Here is a 20,845-nt window from a genome sequence, read left to right as displayed (position 1 = left end):
AGAATTTCGTCTACGAAGGATTGGAAGACGGCTGGAGCATTCTTCAACCCGTATGGCATGACGCGGTACTCATAATGACCAGATGTAGTACTAAATGCAGTTTTCCACTCATCTCCTCCCCGGATACGCACCAGATTATACGCGCTCCTCAGGTCCAGTTTTGTGAAGAAGCGCGCCCCGTGAAATGATTCCACCGCTGTAGCGATGAGAGGTAGTGGGTAACTAAACCCCACTGTGATGGAATTTAGACCTCTATAATCAATGCACGGACGCAGACCTCCATCCTTCTTCTTCACAAAAAAGAAGCTTGAGGAGACGGGTGATGCGGAGGGCCGAATGTACCCCTGTCTCAGCGATTCAGCAACGTATGTTTCCATCGCTACCGTCTCCTCCTGGGACAATGGATACACGTGACTCCTAGGAAGTGCAGCGTTCTCCAGAAGGTTTATCACGCAGTCCTCTCGACGATGAGGTGGTAATTGGGTCGCCTTCTTTTTACTGAAGGCGATAGCCAAATCGGCATATTCAGAGGGAATGCGCACGGTGGAGACTTGGTCTGGACTCTCCACCGTAGTCGCACCAACGGCAACTCCTCTACACCTACCTGAACACTCCTCTGACCACCCCTTAAGAGCCCCCTGTCGCCAGGAAATCACCGGATTGTGTTGAGCTAACCAGGGAACCCCCAACACCACTGGAAACGCAGGTGAATCTATAAGGAACAGACTAATCTGCTCCTTATGATCCCCCTGCGTTGCCATGTCCAGTGGCACCGTAGCCTCCCTAATCACTCCTGACCCTAATGGTCGGCTATCTAAGGAGTGCACGGGGAAGGGTTGGTCTAACGACACCAGGGGAATCCCTAGCCTTAACGCAAGCCCACGATCCATGAAATTCCCAGCTGCGCCTGAATCGACTAGCGCCTTATGCTGTAGAGAGGGAAAAAAACCAGGGAAAGAAGTCAATACATACACATGACCGACAGGAGGCTCTGGGTGAGTCTGGTGCTTACTCACCTGGGGTGATCGAGCAGTGCTCCGCCTGCCATCCCGACTCCCAGACGAGTTCCTCCAGCACCGGTCTGACGTGTGCCCTCGTTGACCACAACTGGTGCAGGAGGACACTCCTCCTCCGGTCCCCCTCGAAGCTGCCTCTCCTAATTCCATTGGGATAGGGGCAGGAGGGCTGGGAAGTGGAAACGACAGGGCCTGATCCGAACGCCCGCGGGCAGCCAGCAGATTGTCGAGACGGATAGCCAAGTCAATGAGCTCATCCAGTGTGCAGGTGGTGTCCCGACATGCCAGCTCCCTGCGGACGTCCTCCCTGAGACTGCATCTGAAATGATCGACCAAGGCCCTGTCGTTCCATCCTGCTCCTGCGGCCAAGGTCCTGAACTCCAGAGCAAAGTCCTGTGCGCTCCTCGTCTCCTGCCGCAGGTGGAACAGCCGTTCACCCGCCGCCCGACCCTCTGGTGGATGGTCAAAAACAGCTCGGAATCGGCGGGTGAACTCTGGGTAATTATCCCTCGCCGAGTCCGGACCATTCCACACTGCGTTGGCCCACTCGAGGGCTCGCCCAGTCAAGCAGGAGACGAGGGCGCTCACGCTCTCCTCTCCAGAGGGAGCAGGACGCACGGTAGCCAGGTATAGTTCCAGTTGAAGGAGGAAACCCTGGCACCCAGCCGCCGTTCCGTCATACTCCCGTGGGAGTGTCAACCGAAGAGCCCCGGAGCCCGATGTGGTCGCAGGAACAGGAGGTGCTGGAGAAGGGGGTGCTAGCGATGATGTGGGAAGACCACTCCTCTCCCATCGATCCATCCTCTCCATCATTTGGTCCATGGCAGAACCAATCCGATGAAGCACGCTGGTGTGGTGGAGGACTCTCTCCTCCATCGATGGGAGAGGAGACGCGGCTGCTCCTGCTGATTCCATGGGTGGTGCGGGATTCTGTCACGTAATATCAAGGTGGGTGGAATCAGGCGCAGAGAGCAGGTTACAGTGAGTCGATAGATTTTATTCTCCGGAAACCAAACACGGTCAACCCAAATATACAGGGTGAAATAATCCAACACAGGATCAAAATATTATCGGAGAAAATAACACACACGTATTAACCCAAAATACATGAATCCAAAACAATCCCGCACAAAACAAGGGCGGGACAACCTACTACATATAAGGACGTCAATTAAACTAAAATACACACAGGTGAAACTAATAAGACAAAACCAACAGACAAACGAAAAAGGGATCGGTGGTGGCTAGTAGGACGGTGACGACGACCGCCGAGCACCGCCCGAACAGGCAGGAGAGCCAACCTCGGCGGAAGTCGTGACAATTAATATATATAGTACCAGTCAAAAGTTTGGACACACCTACTCATTCCAGGGTTTTTCTTTATTTGTACTATTTTCAACATTGTAGAATAATAGTGAGGACATCAACACTATGAAATAACACATATGGAATCATGTAGTAATCAAGGCATGATGCATTTCAATTAACAGGTGTGTTGTTAAAAGTTAATTTGTGGAATTTCTTTCCTTAATGCATTTGAGCCAATCAGTTGTGTTGTGACAAGGTAGGGGTGGTATACAGAAGATAGCCCTATTTGGTAAAATACCAAGTCCAAAGAGAAACGACAGTCCATCATTACTTTAAGACATGAAGGTCAGTCATGTTCAAATTGCAGCAAAGAAACCACTACTTATTTAACTAGAAGTTGACTGAGAACACATTTACAGCAACAACCTGGAGAATAGTTACAGGGGAGAGGAATGAGCCAATTGTAAGCTGGGGGTGATTAGGTGACCATGATGGTATGAGGGACAGATTAGGAATTTAGCCAGGACACCAGGGTTAACACCCCTACTCTTACAATAAGTTCAATGGGCTCGTTAGTAACCACAGAGTCAGGACACACGTTTAACATCCCATCTGAAAGACGGCACCCTACACAGGGGAATGTCCCCAATCACTGACCTGGGGCATTGGGAAAGGGTGCCCAATGCCCCAAGTCTCCCATCCAGGGACCAAACATACTTAGCTTCAGAAGCAAGCCTGGGATGCAGGGTGATATGCTGCTGGCTGTAAAGGACACCCATAAGAAGAAGAGACTTGCTTGGGTCAAGAAACATGAGCAATGGACATTAGACCGGTGGAAATCTGTCCTTTGGTCTGATGAGTCCGAATTTGAGATTTTTAGTTCCTTTTCGAGACGCAGAGTAGGTGAGCGGAAGACCTTTCAAAGCTTTGCACACTCTTGGCATTCTCTCAACCAGCTTCACGAGGAATGCTTATCCAACAGTCTTGAAGGAGTTCCCACCTATGCTGAGCACTTGTTGGCTGCTTTTCCTTCACTGTGTGGTTCCCACCGTGAAGCATGGAGGACGTTGGAGGTGTGGGAGTACTTTGCTGGTGAGACTGATTTATTTAGAATTCAAGGCACACTTAACCAGCATGGCTACCACAGCATTTTGCAGCAATACTCCATTCGCACTGGTTTAGTGCTTAGTGGGACTATCATTTTTTTTCCAACCGGACAATGACCCAAAACTGACCTCCAGGCTGTGTAGGGACTATTTGCATCTGCATCAGATGACCTCCACAATCACCCAACCAAATTGAGATGGTTAGGGATGAGTTGGACCGCAGAGTGAAGGAAAAGCAGCCAACAAGTGCTCAGCATAGGTGGGAACTCCTTCAAGACTGTTGGATAAGCATTCCTCATGAAGCTGGTTGAGAGAATGCCAAGAGTGTGCAAAGCTGTCATCAAGGCAAAGGGTGGCTACTTTGAAAAAATCTAAAATATATTTTGATTTGTTCAACACCTTTTTGGTTACTACATGATTCCATGTGTGTTATTTCATAGTTTTGACGTCTTCACTATTATTCTACAATGTAGAAAAGAGTAAAAATATAGAAAAACCCTTGAATGAGTAGGTGTGTCCAAACTTTTAACAGGTACTGTAAGTTTTTTTTTTTAAATGTTACAGTCTGGTGGTGCAAGATAATGTCTCCCACAACATTGTGAAATAACTAACGAGAAAATTCTTACAAGACTAATGTGATGTTGTATGGTGGCAGATAGCCTAGCAGTTAGAGTGTTGGGACAGTAACTGAGGGCACATCGACAAGGCTCTGTCAATGTGCCCTTGAGCAATGTACTTAACCCTAATTGTGTAACGCTCGTCGGAAGAAGTGAACCAAGGTGCAGCGTGGTAAGTGTTCATGATTCTTTATTAAATCCAAACACCAAACAAAAGACCAACGAACGTCACGTTCCGTACACTACACAGAGCTAACAAAAAACAACATCCCACAACCTAAGGTGGCAAAACATTCTGCCTAAGTATGATTCCCAATCAGAGACAACGATAGACAGCTGTCCCTGATTGAGAACCATACCCGGCCAAAATATAGAAACACAAAACATAGAAATAAAGAACATAGGATGCCCATCCTAGTCACACCCTGGTCTAACCAAAATAGAGAATAAAAACCTCTCTATGGCCAGGGTGTGACAAATTGCTCCTATAAGTCGCTCTGGACTGTCTGCTAAATGCCTAAAATGTAAAATGAATAAATGTCATGAATGCCTGATTCAGTATTCTGTATGAAAATCTAACATACCATGGGTTATTCAAAACTATAATGTCATTATCCAATATATGATGGGCAGCATAATGGCCTGCTCGTCTCTGCAGTCTCACATCTTATCTGAGGCCACACACTCCATGCAGTGTGTGGCCTCAGATAAGACATTTGACTGCAGAGAGGAGCAGACTCATGGCTCTTGGATTTCCAGATTATTTCCTGTGGTACGGGCCAGGGAAACCTCTCTGCTTTGGCTTTCTGACAAGAAACTACAATAGGTTTTTACTTTCATTCAGTTTAAATAAAGAGAGGTTACAGTGCATGTAATCATGACATGGGCAACAATTATATTATTTTCTAATAGATATTGTGAAAAGGGAGCAGGCAAATAGGATTTAACAGAAGATCAGAGTGGGTCTTCTGCCTCTCAGAAAAAAATATTCTGCCCTTCCAAAAAAGGCACCTGTCCCGCAGAAAAAATATTCTGCCACCCAGACAAAGGCACCTGTCAGAAAGGAACTGGAGCAGATGACTCGGTATGACATTTATCCCCACATTCAGTAGCATGTTGCTAAGAGCAGTGTTACGTCATGTTGCCTGTGCTGAGCCAAAACATGTCCTCCAATTATTGCTTGATAATACGAGGAGGAGGATATTTAGGCGTGTGCTCCGGGCTCCAGCCCTCGGCCTGTTCAAATAAGACATAGAGCATCCCTGTCTTCAGAGGATTTGGCTGATGGGGACGTTAGTTAAAGGGGAAGTTTACCTAAATTTACCAAGTGATTCCATTCATTGAAACTATGTAGTTGGAGTTTGCCTTTTGATGCCCCGTGTACACTAGCACGCGGTGAAACACTGCTTCCCATTCATTTTCAATGGAGGAAAGTGGTGAGGAGCAGTAGTGCGGGTGACGTGGCATGTTCACTAGCAAGCGGTAAATTGCCGAGTGCCACTTAGGCCGCCCATTGTGACTCGCTTGTGGGTGTGCTGGCAGCATATGGCAGAATAGAGCAGCATGTTTGATTGTGCGTCAAGAATTCAGCATAGCAAGTTTGCATGAAGGTCTGGTTATTAAATGGGTAAATAGTTCAATAGTAATATGCTCTAAAACGTTCTGGTGACAAACTTTGCTAGGGCAGGTACTTTTGATAGGGCAGGTACTTTTGTGTAGTTCCAGTCCCTAGAAGTGAGGAAGATAATAGTAATATAATATTCAGTGCAGTGTAATTTGAGTATAATGAAGTCTGTTTCTTGTGAGGTTTTCTGTCCTCAGATTAAGAGAGCTATGAAAGCCTGTCTACAGATGAAGAGGCCTCAATGAAGAGCAGTGGTTCTCAGTCCTGGTCCTGGGGACTCAAAGAGGTGCACATTTTTGTTTTTGCCTTAGCACTGCACTGCTGATTCAAATGATCAACTCATCATCAAGCTTCAAGTGGTATTTATGTATTCATTTGTGATGCTATCCTTGATATGATCCTGTTATTGTCACATGCTACACATTCACATATGTGTGCCAATGCATCTTTCAATCCAATGTTATCATGATTTGTTATAAGGGATATTATACTTTAGTAATCCACAATTACCTGGTGATGTAAAAGTCTAATAATAACATTATTTTCCATATTCCTAGATACCTTGTAACTGGAGATTCCTTCAAAACGATTGCCTACAGTTACCGTGTAGGGCACTGCAAGGTTGGGTGACCAGGGCCATCTGGGACTGCCTCCTGGAGAAATTCAGGCATGTGAAGGCTACCTGTGTCCTGCATAACTTCATGAGGATGGACACGAGGGCCAGGAGGGGATATGCAGCTTGCCAGAGTGTGCCAGAGGAGAAGTCTGGTGCTCTGCGGGATGTTTCAAGGTTGGGGTCCAGCAACGCAGCATGAGAGGCAATCCGTGTGCGGGGGATCTTCACCTCCTACTTCTTCAAAAAGAGTGCTGTTCCCAGGCAACACCATAGACTACACTATGCACAACCAAAGGCTATTTTAAGAGCCATCCACATTGCAATAAGAATATTCTTCCATTTACTTAGCTATGTCAACTGCAGTTATTCAATTCCCAGTTTCCCTCCCTTTGAGTTCTACTTATCAGGTGAGGGTGCTGTTTAGATAAGGGTGTGATGTCTGTAGAAAAACAAAATAGGCTATTTTAAGTCACCCATATTGAAAAAATGTAGAACAATTAGACACCCTATAACCCACACCTACACACACATGTATCAATCTGATTGATGGATTGTGTTGTGCAGTAAGCAGGCTCAGGTGTATAACTGTGACTCCTTCCACCTTCAAAGAACAGGCAAGAGGGCCAACCATGGAGAATAGTAAGACACTTCATTATTTCTATAACTACGCTATATTGTTTGTCCTCGTGTGTCCGTTCATGTTTTTCAGCATAAAGTACTCTGCAGCTACTTAGTGTGGGCACCATGTGAGGCCACACACACAGATTCCTGTTGAACACTCATTAACCTCTACAGGATCGGTGTCCCCCCGCAGTACTGTTGAGCTAATGTAGGCTAATGTGATTAGCATGAGGTTGTAAGAAACGAGAAAAATTCCCAGGACATAGATATATCTGATATGGGCAGAAAGCTTCAATTCTTGTTAATCTAACTGCACTGTCCAATTTACAGTAGCTATTACAGTGCAATAATACCATGCTATTGTTTGAGGAGAGTGCACAGTTATAAACTTAAATGTATGAATAAACCAATTAGGTACATTTGGGCAGTCTTGATACAAAATTTGTGTTATAATGTGTTATATTCTCCTACATTAATTTCACATTTCCACAAACTTCAAAGTGTTTCCTTTCAAATGGTATCAAGAATATGCATATCCTTGCTTCAGGTCCTGAGCTACAGGCGGTTAGATTTGGGTATGTCATTTTAAGTACCTTATTAAGTACCTTATTTACTCAATATCAGTCTCTCTCCTTCACATCATCCCTCTCTCCCCTTATCCCTAAATCCTCCAGGTTATTCAGCTGTGTCGGTGAACCCCTCCCGCATCTGAACTGGCTACATAAAGGGCACAGCATGATCTGAGGTGAGAGGTCACTTGGTTAGGTCAACAGGAAGTATTATTAAAGTGATGCTTTACATTGAAATACAGATAGAGATGCAGTAGTCCCAGAGTTAATGATCCAAGGTCAGTGTTGTATTTCACCTCCTGATAATTATGATGACTGACAGTGTTCGATTTTTTTTTAAACAAGGTTTAAACATGCTATCTCTCTTTCTCCATCTGTCTCTCATCTGCAGGTATGTTTTGTTGTGAGAGAGGATGCCAACCCCCAGTCCCATCATCGCCACCTCACCCACTCTTAAAATGACCTTCGGTAGGGATTACGATATAGGAAACCAAGTCTAGATTTAACCTTAGCCTGCAGCTTTGGTATGTGCTGAGAGAAGGACAGTGTACCGTCTAGCCATACTCACAAGTTCTTGTATGAGGTGACAACCTCAAGCTCTAAACCCTCAGAGGTAGTAATCACACTGGTGGGGAGAGGGGTGTCCTCCTTACCAAACCACATTACCTTAATTTTGGAGGTGTTCAGAACAGGGCTAAGGGCAGAGAAAGCTTGTTGGACACGAAGAAAGCTTTGTTGTAGAGCGTTTAACACAAAATCCAGGGAGGGGCCAGCTGAGCATAAGACTGTATCATCTGCATATAAATGGACGAGAGAGCTTTCTACTGCCTGAGCTATGTTGTTGATGTAAATTGAGAAGAGCGTGAGACCTAGGATCAAGCCTTGGGATACTCCCTTGGTGACAGGGAGTGTCTGACAGATGTTCTGACTTTATACACTGCACTTTTTGAGAGAGGTAGTTAACAAACCAGGCCAAAGACCACTCAGAGAGATACCAATACTCCTTAGCCGGCCCACAAGAATGGAATGGTCTACCGTATCAAAAGCTTTGGCCAAGTCAATAAAAATAGCAGCTCAACATTGCACAATAGAATCAAGAGAAATGGTGACATATTTTAGGACCTTTAAGGTTGCAGGGATACAGCCATAACCTGAGCGGAAACCAGATTTCATAGCAGAGAGAATACAATAGACATCAAGAAAGACAGTCAGTTGATTATTGACAAGTTTTTCTAACACTTTTGATAAACAGGGCAAAATATAAATTGGCCTATAACAGTTAGGATCAGCTTGATCTCCCCCTTTAAATAAAGGACACACCGTTGCTGCCTTCCAAGCAATAGGAACATATCCAGAGAGGAGAGACGGGTTAAAAAGGTCAGAGATAGGCTTGGTGCTGATAGGGGCAGCAACCTTAAAGAAGAAAGGGTCTAAACCATCTGACCCAGATGTTTTTTGGGGGTTAAGTTTCAGGAGCTCCTTTAGCACCTCAGACTCAGTGACCACCTACAGGGAGAAACTTTGTAGCGGGGCAAGGGAAGAAGAGGGAGGAGCATTGGGGCTAGTCGCATTAGAAGGGGTGGGAGTTGAGGAAATGTTGGACAGGCAAGGAGTCATGGCTGAGTCAAATAGGAATCCTGACTTAATGAAGTGGTGATTAAAGAGCTCAGCCTTGTGCTCCTTGTCAGTAACAACCACATCCTCTACATTAAGGGACATGGGCAGCAATGAGGAAGAGGGTTTATTCTCCAGGTCTTTAACACTTTTCCAGAACTTCTAGCAGTTAGACCCATAGAGAGAACTGCTCCTTAAAATAACTAACTTTGGCCTTCCGGATAGATAGCCTGAGTGCATTTATTTCTCATTTGCCTGAACGAGAGCCAGTCAGCCTGAGTATGCATGTGCCGAGCCTTTCGCCAAATGCAATTCCTGAGGGGGAGTAACTCTGCAAGATCACGGTCGAACCAGGGGCTGAACCTGTTATTAATTATCATTTCTTTATGGGGGTGTGTTTGTTAACAATTTTATTTATTTTTATTTAACTAGGCAAGTCAGTTAAGAACAAATTCCTATTTACAATGATGGCCTACTGGGGAACAGTGGGTTAACTGCCTTGTTCAGGGGCAGAACGACAGATTTCTACCTTACCTCAAGGATTCGATACCACTGAAAATATATAAAAAGAAGGTCCAAGGACCTTCGACAAAGGGGATCAAGCTGATTCTATACCAATTTACAGAGGCCCGGTCATGAAGGAAGACTTGCTCATTAAAGTTTTTTAGCAAACGTCTATGACAAATCAGGACAGGTAATTTCATTGAGCAGCCATTACGAACACAGGCTGTAAAACAGTGATCACTAAGGTCATTACAGAAAACACCAGACTGATACCTATCAGGATTATTTATGAGCATAACATCGAGGAGAGTAGCCCTTTCTGGGTGTTTGGAGTCATACCTTGTGGGATTGGTAATAATCTGAGAAAGATTTATGGAGTCCCATTGCTTAAGGATTTGGTCAGGTGGTCTAAGCATGTCCCAGTTTAGGTCACCTAGCAGGACAAATTCAGACTTAGTGTAAGGGGCCAGGAGAGAGCTTAAGGCATTTAGGGTACAGACCGGAGCTGATGGTGGCCGATAACACCCTGGTGGCCGATAACACCCCTGCAACTATTTGAAAGTTTAATGCTTAAAACCATCAAATTGTTTGGGGACCGACTTGGTGGAGACAACCAAGCACTGAAGGGGTTCCTTGGTAAAGATTGCCAATCTACCACCTTTGGAAGATCTGTCTTGCCGAAAAAGTTTATAACCAGAAAGGTTAACATCAGTGTTCAAAACACTCTTTCTTAATAACCTCATCTCAGTAATGACCACCACATCTGGATTGGATTTGTGACCCCACACTTTCAATTGATACATTTTAGGTGATAAGTTTCTAGTGTTAAGGTGCAGAAACCCAGGCTTTTACGAGGGCAGAAATCAGTGAAGCCGATATCCGAGCACAAGTCAGAATTGGGGCTAGCAACAGTAGATGGGCCAGGGTCTACATGTACATTTCCAGATATCATCAACAGTAATACAATCAGGGCACGGCAGAGGACAGGTAGAGCTCTGCAATGTTGATTTATGACATTGGAATGTGCATTAGATGGCAACAAGATCATATTGTACAGTAATTTCATCAGGTAACATGAATACAAAGCCGGCGAGAGGTGGTTAGAATAGGATGAGAGGCCAAGTGTCCGTGAAACCAATAGAGAGTCAGAGTCCCGAGTGTGGGAGCAAACATAGTCTGTCCCACGGTCGGGTAAACAAGCAAGTTCATAGTCAACAAAGCCCGCAGGAATCATGAGGTAAATAGCATAAAGCACATGAAAAAAATAGATTTATATTATGTGTTAAGTACATTTTTGCTCTTGAATTTATTTAGGCTTGCCATAATAAAAGGGTTGAATACTTGTATATATATATATTTTTATATTCATTTGTCAAATAAACGTAACTCCATTTTGACATTATGGGGTATTGTGTATAGGCCAGTGACACAAAATCTCAATTTAATCCATTTAAATTCAGGCTGTAACACATTTTTTTAAAGTCAAGGGGTGTGAATACTTTCTGAAGGCACTGTATCACACATGTACATCACACTTTGAATACATTATGTCTATCATAATATTAAGAACCACCTTTCCTGTTACAACATAAACTAACTGTAATTTGTGAAACATAAAATTTGAGAATAAGAATGTGTGTCTGCCATGTAAAGATGTCTAACTGCACTCTGAATTAATTATTTTTGCAGTCACAGTACCTAAACGGACACATCACAGGCTGGAAGCAGCATAAATCTGTAACTTTGACTATTCACAAGTGCTGGGAGTCTTCCACTTCCTGAAAACAAGTGTAGGTGATGGATATTTGGCTCAGATGGCGTTTACCACGCAGGATGGGAAAATAATCCTGTCTCCTAGACCCAGTGTCTCACCGCGGAGGACCCACTCCAAAATTATGAGGTATAAGAACTGTCTGGAATGACAATTATACACTGAACATAAAAATAAATGCAACAATTTCAAAGATTTCACCAAGTTACAGTTAATATATAACTGACTAGTTATCTCCCTTTCATTTCCCTTCGTAAGGAAATCAGTCAATTGAAATTAATTAATTTGGCCCTAATCTATGGATTTCACATGACTGGGAATACAGATATGCATCTGTTTGTCACAGATACCTTAAAAGAAAAGCTAGGGGTGTGTATCAGAAAACCAGTCAGTATCTGGTGTGACCGCCATTTGCCATATGCAGTACATAAAGTTGATCAAGCTGTTGATTGTGATCTGTGGAATGTTGTTCCACTCTTCAATGGCTGTGCGAAGTTGCTGGAAATTGACGGGAACTGGAACATGCTATCGTACACATCGATCCAGAGCATCCAAAACATGTCTGGTGAGTATGCAGGCCATGGAAGAACTGGAACATTTTCAGCTTCCAGGAATTGTGTACAGATCTTTGCGACATGGGGCCGTGCATTATCATGCTGAAACATAAGGTGATGGCGGATGAAGGCCCGAAAATGGGCCTGAGGATCTCGTCACAGTAACTCTATGCATTCAAATTGCCATAGATAAAATGCATTTGTGTTCGTTGTCCATAGCTTATGCCTGCCCATACCATAACCACACCATGGGGCACTCTGTTCACAACGTTGACATCAGCAAACCACTTGCTCACATAACACCATACACGCTGCCATCTGCCCGGTATAGTTGAAACTAGGATTAATCCGTGAAGAGCACACTTCTCTAGCATGCCAGTGGCCATCGAAGGTGAGAATTTGCCAACTGATGACGGTTACGACGCCGTACTGCAGTCAGGTGAAAACCCTGGTGAGGACATCTTCCCTGAGACTGTTTCTGACAGTTTGTGCAGAAATTCTTTAGTTGTGCAAACCCACAGTTTCATCAGCTGTCCGGGTGGCTGGTCACAGACGATCCCGCAGGTGAAGAAGCCGGATATAGAGGTCCTGTGCTGGCTTGGTTACACGTGGTCTGGGGTTGTGTAGCAGGTTGGATGTACTATCAAATTCTCTAACGACATTGGATACGGCTAATGGTAGACAAATTAACATTCAATTCTCTGGAAACAGCTCTGGTGGATATTCCTGCAGTTAGCATGCCAATTGCACGCTTCCTCAAAACTTGAGACATCTGTGGCATTGTGTTGTGTGACAAAACCTCACATTTTAGTAGCCTTTTATTACAACTGTGTAATGATCATGCTGTTTAATCAGCTTCTTGATATGCCACACCTGTCAAGTGGATACATGATCTTGACAAAGGAAAAATGCTCACTAACAGGGATGTAAACTAAATTTGAGATAAATACTTTTGATGGAAAAATTCTGGGATCTTTTATTTCAGCTCATGAAACATATGGGACCAACACTTTACATGTTGCGTTTTTATTTTGTTCCGTGTAGATTAAAGATTTGACAATCTGTTCTTAGATTTTGCTGTTATTTCAAGTTCAGTGTGTAGGCCTATATTTTCTATATCCTACTGAAGTAAAAGATGCCAAAAACATATCAGGGCAGTGTTTGGGCTAATCTAAAAACATAAACCCACAACGGTCCAGCTCATGGAGGATTATGATAAGCGATCATTCAATAAAGTAAAGTTCAGATATTTAGTCGTCTGATAATTGTCCATTTGGCCCAGGTGGAATTGGGCCAAATGGTGGAACGTCTCCAATTTCTTTTTGGGATACAGATTTTTTTTTACAGGACACCAGAGTTGATGTGGGCAAATCCCTGTGGTCGTGAAAGCAAACAAACTGCTCTTCATCATCAATAAGTTCCTGTCATGTAATTAAATTCTCTGTCAGTATTGGAGCCCAGTTAGCACAACTGCACCACCGATCTGCATTCATCCTGGGGCTGGGGTCTCGTGGCTACAGCAGTGGCTGCCATCTGAAGCTCAATTTCCCTAAATTCTTTGTCAGAATACTCAGGCTCAAATACAGTTCGACGACACCATTGGCGCCCCTCACCAATATTAAATCAACCTGCTTTTCTGTAAAAATCTCATTCTAATCAGGTCCCAAAATAGCCTCAGAAGCCATTTCCTATCAACAAAAGTCCTTGCTTCTGCCGTGAGGTCTTGGAGCCCCAAAAACTTCTTGGCTGCAGATATAATGATATCCAGATTCTTTGACTTAGACACTTGTGCTGTACAATGAATCACTGTGGCTATAAATGCCACAAAATCCACCTTCACAATGAGTATAATTTTATTTTTAAGTTTTTAATAAGTAATGAGTGTATCCAGATCACCCGATTGACTTAAAACACTATCAACTGGTTGCAATCCATCTACCACCATATTTTCAACACTGTTGCCTCTTGCCCATTCAACTCTCTTCACCGCCTCCACATAAGAGATCCACTGTGTGGCTCTGATCCTTGACACCTCGACCTCCTTCACCCTAACAGGGCACTCAAGGAAGTCCGGAGGATGATCCCCACCACAGTTGCAACATTTTCCATTCACAGATTCTTCAATATTATACTTCTCCGTCTGCAAACATTTGACATGTGACCAAATCCTTTAAAATGTCTACACTGTAATGGTTTTGGACACAAATGCTCTCACCACAAACCTCACAGGTAGTCTCTTCAAACAACAATAATATCGACAGGCTTTTCTCCTTTCTTCCATTTACGACGTACACTGACCACTAATGGGATTTTCTGATTAAGGTACTCATCATCTATATCCAACAAGACTCCTGCTTTGGCAGGCACACTGCTCCGAAAATCAATACATGTTACTTCCGAAGTGAACAATTTTGTCAGATCCAGTACACGCTTCTTCTGTTCTTCATCAACACAATTAACCAAAACAAGCCCGTCACCTTGATTGAATCCACCTTTCCCACTGCTTTCTTCACAGTCCTCGATATTACAAATGCATTTCCCAATTGAATCTCCTCGTCCAAAAAACGCACCCCAATATGAAATGCATTATTGGACCGACCCTTGTCTTCTACTACGACTTTTTCTTGTTTTGTTCCATTCTTTGATTTGACTATTTACCATTCATCATCACACATTTCACTTGCCGCACTTTCGTAATTCAAGCACAGTCGCCATTTCCTCTGACTTGCCGTCGACGTCAGCCGACCTATGGTTCGAATAAGGGCCTTACGTGCAGTTTTTACGTAAAGGGATTTCCCCACGAGCACGCACATGCACAGTTGTTACATATCTCCGCTGTTGTTGCGGTTGGCCACATAAAATTATGATATGAAATAATTGCATTTGTTTTATGTGGAAAAGTTTACAAAATCCTGACCTATAGTACTTTTGATAAAAATAGCGAATTTGGCCGTACGCCATTAACACAAAGAATTTGTCTCTAATTAGCATATTTCCCAATCACTCTTTGACTAACAATGGAGCAGAGCTAGCAGTGCACAAAGAAACGTCACGAGTCACGTGACCCTGTTTTTGCAGCTTTCCAGTTCTAGACTAAAGGGAGAGAGAGGGGGAAAAGGCAAATTCCACCTAACTAGTTTCAATGTATGGAATCACTTGGGAAATGTTTTCATTTTAGATCAACTTCCACTTTAAGAACATTAAGAACAGCCAGGATGGACCTGTCCCTCCCATTGACCAATGGGAAATGTTTTAGTCCTCTTCCTTTAGAGAACTGTAACGTGTCCCTTTTTATTTGTGATATCTCAAGATTTTCATCCATTCACAACTTTTTATGAGGATTTGTTGCCTTTTTCCTAAACACAGCAGCACTTCAGATTGCCAATGAAAAAGGAAAACTTAAGTTTGCAAGGAGCGAGGAGCTTACATAGATGTACCTGTAGTAAGTGTAGGTGGTGCTTCTGATGGTCCTGGCAGAGTTTCGAGGCCTGTTCAGAAATCTTGTGCTCATGAAGGTGTGGTTTCAAAGGACACTTTGATAATGAATAAAGTTGACTTCATAACTTTTATTGGTAAGGTTATCAATACGACTCGGCTTGTGGAAAGCAGAAATGCCAGGTTGAAGGTTATTGTGGAGACGGCAAAATAGATATTGGGAATAACAGATGTTACTGTATAAATGGTTGTTGACGGGGACGCTGGTGAGCAGCAACATGTGAAGCCGCGTTTTCTCTGTGCTCTGATCCAGGGCGAACAATTTAATATTAATACTTGACCAACACCTCCCCATGTGTTAATTTTGTAACATTTCATTTGGAATCAAACCCAATTTACTAATCTGAAATGTTTGGCCTTTTAATTGTAAAATGTTGAGACAACAATGGCCACGGGCCACAAAGGAGCAGGTCTCTGCTGAAGCTTCGGGCTCACCTGACACGGACTCTGATCCCTCCGAACTAGCCATGGTAATGGCGGCTATCATTAAATCTGAACAGACTGTGCTGGCTAAGGTGGAGTCATTATCCACTGACCTATAGTTGAAGTAGGAAGTTTACATACACTTAGGTTGGAGTCATTAAAACTTGTTTTTCAACCACTCCACAAATTTCTTGTTAACAAACTATAGTTTTGGCAAGTCGGTTAGGACATCTACTTTGTGCGTGACACAAGTAATTTTTACAAAAATTGTTTACAGACAGATTATTTCACTTATAATTCACTGTATCACAATTCCAGTGGGTCAGAAGTTTGCATACACTAAGTTGACTGTGCCTTTAAACAGCTTGGAAAATTCCAGAAAATTATGTCATGGCTTTAGAAGCTTCTCATGGGCTAATTGACATAATTTTAGTCAATTGGAGGTGTACCTGTTGATGTATTTCAAGGCCTACCTTCCAACGCAGTGCCTCTTTGCTTGACATTGTGGGGGGGGGAAATGTAGACCTTCACAAGTCTGGTTCATCCTTGGGAGCAATTTCCAAACGCGAGAAGGTACCTCGTTCATCTATACAAACAATAGTATGCAAGTACAAACACCATGGGACCACGCAGCCGTCATACCGCTCAGGAAGGAGACGCGTTCTGTCTCTTAGAGATGAACATACTTTGGTGCGAAAAGTGCAAATCAATCCCAGAACAACAGCAAAGGACCTTGTGAAGATTCTGGAGGAAACGGGATCAAAAGTATCTATATCCACAGTAAAACGAGTCCTATATCAACATAACCTGAAAGGCCGCTCAACAAGGAAGAAGCCACTGCTCCAAAACCGCCATAAAAAATCCAGACTATGGTTTGCAACTGCACATGGGGACAAAGATCGTACTTGGAGAAATGTCTTCTGGCCTGATGAAAGAAAAATAGAACTGTTTGGCCATAATGACCATCGTTATGTTTGGAGGAAAAAGGGAGAGGTTTGCAAGCCGAAGAACACCATCCCAAACATGAAGCACGGGGGTGGCAGCATCATGTTATGGGGTGCTTTGCTGCAGGAGGAACTGGTGCACTTCACAAAATAGATGGCAACACGAGGAAGGAAAATTATGTTGATATATTGAAGCAACATCTCAAGACATCAGTCAAGAAGTGTCACACCCTGACCTTAGTATTCTTTGTTTTCCTTGTTATTTTGGTTAGGTCTATAACGGTTTTCTTGCGGTGAAGGAGAGTCGGACCAAAATGCAGCGTGGTGGTTATTCATGATTCTTTAATAAAGAAAACTATACATGAATAAACTAACAAAAACAATAAACGTGAGAAAACCTAAACAGCCTATCTGGTGACAACAAACACAAAGACAGGAACAATCACCCACAAACACACAGTGAAACCCAGGCTACCTAAGTATTATTCTCAATCAGAGACAACTAATGACACCTGCCTCTGATTGAGAACCATACTAGGCCGAAACATAGAAATACCCAAATCATGGAAAAACAAACATAGACTGCCCACCCAACTCACGCCCTGACCATACTAAATAAATACAAACAAAGGAAATAAAGGTCAGAACGTGACAAGGTCAAGGTCAGGGTGATGTATGTGTTTTTTGTCTTGTCAAGGGGTTTTGTATGTTTATGGGGCTGTTTCCTTTCTAGGTATATTGTATGTCTATGGTTGCCTAGATTGGTTCTCAATTAGAGGCAGCTGTCTATCGTTGTCTCTGATTGGGAACCATATTTAGGCAGACATATTCTGTGGGTACTTTGTGGGTGATTGTTTCCGTGTCTGTGTTTGTTTCACCACACAGTACTGTTTTGGTTATTCACGTTTCGTTTATTGTTTTTTAGTGTTTTGGTTTATTTCATTAAGAACAACTATGGACACTTACCATGCTGCATTTTGGTCCAATCCCTGCTACACCTCCTCTTCAGACGAAGAGGAGGAAATCAGCCGTTACAGAATCACCCACCAAAACAGGACCAAGCAGCGTGGTGACAGGCAGCGGCAGGAGGAGCAACGCAATCAGCACTATTGGACTTGGGAGGAGACACTGGATGGAGATGGACCCTGGACGCAGCCGGGGGAATATCGCCGCCCCAAGGCAGAGGTGGAGGCAGCCAAAGCGGAGAGGCGGTGGTTTGAAGAGGAAGCACGGAAGCAGGGCTGGAAGCCCGAGAAGCAGCCCCAAACATTTATTGGGGAGAGGCACACTGGGAGTGTGGCTAAGGCAGGTAGGAGACCTGCACCAGCTTCCCGTGCTTACCGGAGTGAGAGAGGGCGTCAAGCACACGGTGTCCCCAGTACGCGTGCTTAGCCCGGTGCGGTACATCCCAGCTCCTCGTATCGGCCGGGCTAGGTTGAGCATCGAGCCAGGTGCCATGAAGCCGGCAATACGCATCTGGTCTCCAGTGCGTCTCCTTGGGCCGACATACATGGCACCAGCCTTACGCATGGTGTCCCCGGTTCGCCTGCACAGCCCAGTGCGGGCTATTCCACCTTGCCGCACTGGGCGGGCTACGGCGAGCATTCAACCAGGTAAGGTTGGGCAGGCTCGGTGCTCGAGACCTCCAGTACGCCTTCTCGGGCCGGTCTATCCAGTGCCACCTACACACACCAGCCCTCCGGTGGCAGCCCCCCGCACCAGGCTTCCTGTGCGTGTCCAGAGCCCAGTACTCCCTGTTCCTCCTCCCCGCACTCGCCCTGAGGTGAGTGTCCTCGGCCCAGTACCACCAGTGCCGGCACCACGCACCAGGCCTACAGTGCGCCTCGCCTGTCCAGCGCTGCTAGAGCCTTCCTCCTCTCCAGCGCCGTCAGATTCTCCCGTCTCTCCAGAGCTGCTAGATTCTCCCATCTGTCCAGAGCTGCTAGAGTCTCCCGCCTGTCCAGAGCTGCTAGAGTCTCCCGCCTGTCCAGAGCTGCTAGAGTCTCCCGCCTGTCCAGAGCTGCTAGAGTCTCCCGCCTGTCCAGAGCTGCTAGAGTCTCCTGCCTGTCCAGCGCTGCTAGAGCCTTCCTCCTCTCCAGCGCCGTCAGATTCTCCCGTCTCTCCAGAGCTGCTAGATTCTCCCATCTGTCCAGAGCTGCTAGAGTCTCCCGCCTGTCCAGAGCTGCTAGAGTCTCCCGCCTGTCCAGAGCTGCTAGAGTCTCCCGCCTGTCCAGAGCTGCTAGAGTCTCCCGCCTGTCCAGAGCTGCTAGAGTCTCCCGCCTGTCCAGAGCTGCTAGAGTCTCCCGCCTGTCCAGAGCTGCTAGAGTCTCCCGCCTGTCCAGAGCTGCTAGAGTCTCCCGCCTGTCCAGAGCTGCTAGAGTCTCCCGCCTGTCCAGTGCTGCTAGAGTCTCCCGTCTGTCCAGAGCTGCTAGAGTCTCCCGCCTGGCCAGAGCCGCCAGTCTGCAAGGAGCCGCCAGAGCCGCCAGTCTGCAAGGAGCCGCCAGAGCCGCCAGTCTGCAAGGAGCCGCCAGAGCCGCCAGTCTGCAAGGAGCCGCCAGAGCCGCCAGTCTGCAAGAAGCCGCCAGAGCCGGCAGTTTGCAAGGAGCCGCCAGAGCCGCCAGTCTGCAAGGATCCGCCAGAGCCGCCAGTCAGCCAGGATCCGCCAGTCAGCCAGGATCCGCCAGAGCCGCCAGTCAGCCAGGATCCGCCAGAGCCGCTAGTCAGCCAGGATCTGCTAGAGTCGTCAGCCAGTCCGGAGCTGCCATTCAGTCCGGAGCTGCCCCTCAGTCCCGAGCTGCCCCTCAGTCCCGAGCTGCTCCTCATGTCCGGAGTTGCCCCTCAGTCCGGAGCTACCCCTCAGTCCAGTGGGGCCATTTAGTAGGGTTGCCAATCCTAGGTTGTTGGCGAAGGTCGCCGTTCCTAGGAGGAGACTAAAGCGGACAAAGACTATGGTGGGGTCCACGTCCAGCGCCAGAGCCGCCACCATGGACAGACACCCACCCATACCCTCACCTATAGGTTTAGGTGTGCGGACGAAAGTCTGGGGGGGGGTACTGTCACACCCTGACCTTAGTATTCTTTGTTTTCCTTGTTATTTTGGTTAGGTCAGGGTGTGACATGGGTTATGTATGTGTTTTTTGTCTTGTCTAGGGGTTCAGCCGTTACAAGAAGTTAAAGCTCGGATGCAAATGGCTTTCCAAATGGACAATGACCTCAAGCATACTTCCAAAGTTGTGGCAAAATGGCTTAAGGACAACAAAGTCAAGGTATTGGAGTGGCCATCACAAAGCCCTGACCTCAATCCTATAGAAGATTTGAAGGCAGAACTGAAAAAAGTGTGTGTGAGCAAGGAGGCCAAAGAACCTGACTCAGTTACACCAGCTCTGTCAGGAGAAATGGGCCAAAATTCACCCAACTTATTGTGGGAAGCTTGTGGAAGGCTACCTGAAACATTTGACCCAAGTTAAACAATTTAAAGGCAATGCTACCAAATACTAATTGAGCGTATGTAAACTTCTGACCCACTGGGAATGTGATGAAGGAAATAAAAGCTGAAATAAATCATTCTCTCTACTATTATTCTGACATTTCAAATACTTAAAATTAAGTGGTGTTCCTAACTGACCTAAGACAGGGAATTTTTTACTATGATTAAATGTCAGGAGTTGTGAAAAACTGAGTTTAAATGTATTTGGCTAAGGTGTATGTAAATGTCCAACTTCAACTGTAGGTCAGTAACAGTTTGGGTCTCGAGTGTCACCCCCTTTGAAGAGGAGGATGACCGCGGCAGCTTTCCAATCTTTAGGGATCTCGGACGATAGCAGAACCATATTGTATTATTGACTGTTCCATGTGTAACTCTGTTGTTTGTGTCGCTCTGCTTTGCTTTATCTTGGCCAGGTCGCAGTTGTAAATGAGAACTTGTTCTCAACTGGCCTACCTGGTTAAATAAAGGTGAAATAAAATCAAATGTAAAAAATAATTAATTTAAGCAATTCTATTTTGCTCTTTACTCGTCAGAGGATCTTCCTGACACATCTGGACATCCCCTGTCTCAATTCAG

This window comes from Oncorhynchus clarkii, chromosome 6, assembly GCF_045791955.1.
Source record: "Oncorhynchus clarkii lewisi isolate Uvic-CL-2024 chromosome 6, UVic_Ocla_1.0, whole genome shotgun sequence".
Lineage (NCBI taxonomy): Eukaryota > Metazoa > Chordata > Actinopteri > Salmoniformes > Salmonidae > Oncorhynchus > Oncorhynchus clarkii.
Note: the sequence above shows the minus strand (reverse complement) of the source record.